We start from the raw sequence: 1,456 nt of genomic DNA, 5'->3' as shown, positions 1-1,456 counted from the left end.
GATTTCTGATGCTATTTCAGACGATTGTAGTTTTTGTAAACAGTGTTTGTAATTTTTGCGGGAGACGTATTTACATGTGTACGAATATAAGTATGTATGATGATGTTTAAGACGATTGTTGTTTTTGTAGAACAATATTTGAAGTTTTCGCGCATATGTATGTATATGTGTATTTACAGGTAGAGCACCGCGCGCATGTTATTTCACTGATAAATGATAATATCTTGATTTTAAATTGATTTGTACTTACATTTGTATGTACATACATATCTGCAGGAAAGATGCGTATATATATATGTAATATACTAAGTTTTTTAAGATATTATGATAATATATCACATATGTACATACATACATATGTAGCAAATATATGCATACATGCATATGAAATTATATTACATTATCAAAGATAAGTAATATTTCAAAAGAAGCTCATTTGCCCATTAACTACAAAAATCGGTTGGAGAATTGTATAAATCCTGCCGAGCCAACAGTGGTGAAATCCACTAATAGCAAATTCATGGCTCTTGACAGTTCACACGCTTGTCCGTAGTTGAACCTTCTCTATATTATACGTACTCTGATGGTGGTGACCACTACCCAATAATAACTGAAATTGCAACGTCATCCTTTGCAAAGGCTTTTCCTAAACCAAAGTTCCTGACAGGTAAAGCAGACTGGTCTAAGTACATGCAAAAGGCAATTCTGTTCTGCGATCAAACCCCTGTATCTCAAAATGTCAATAAAGAGGCGGCAAATATCACCAAAATATTAAGGTCTGCAGCGCACCTTTCAATTCCGCAAACTATTTCTAAACCCCATAAAAAGTAGTTCCTTACTGGTCAAAGGAGTTGGAGGCTTGAGAAATTTAAAACAGCATAACTGGAGACAATACAAGCGTTCAAGAACAGAAGACATCCTGATTTTATACAAGAAAGAAAATGCTATTTTTCGTAAGAAAACTAAAGAAGCAAAACGAATGTCCTTCGAAAAACTTACCACAAAAATAAATCCCTAGTCTAATCCTAAAAAGATTTGGTCGGACATTAAAATGCTAACTGGMTCAACTTCCCAAGTCAATATAAATTTTGTTAATAGCCCAACTGGTCCAATAWTCGATCCCAAGGCGATAGCTGAACAGTTTGAATCCACTTGGTCTACGTATTCTAGCGACGGCAACTTTAGTTCCGCTTTTATAGATAAAAAATATGAAAGTCTGAGTCGCAGCTAATCAGCTTAACTCACCAGCTAAAATAATAGAATCAGAGATCACTTATCTAGAATTCGAAAGTACAATATCTGCTCTGCCAGGTAAAACTCCTGGCGGAGATAGAATTTCATACGATATGATAAAAAACTTGCCTCCACCGCTTAAATTACGATTAATCAATCTGTACAATCAAATATTAACGGACGGAATTTATCCACAAAACTGGAAAATTGCAACAATTGTTCC

The sequence above is a fragment of the Bactrocera latifrons genome, unplaced genomic scaffold (genome assembly GCF_001853355.1).
Source record: "Bactrocera latifrons isolate USDA-ARS-PBARC rearing strain unplaced genomic scaffold, ASM185335v1 scaffold_616, whole genome shotgun sequence".
NCBI classification, from domain to species: domain Eukaryota; kingdom Metazoa; phylum Arthropoda; class Insecta; order Diptera; family Tephritidae; genus Bactrocera; species Bactrocera latifrons.
Note: the sequence above shows the minus strand (reverse complement) of the source record.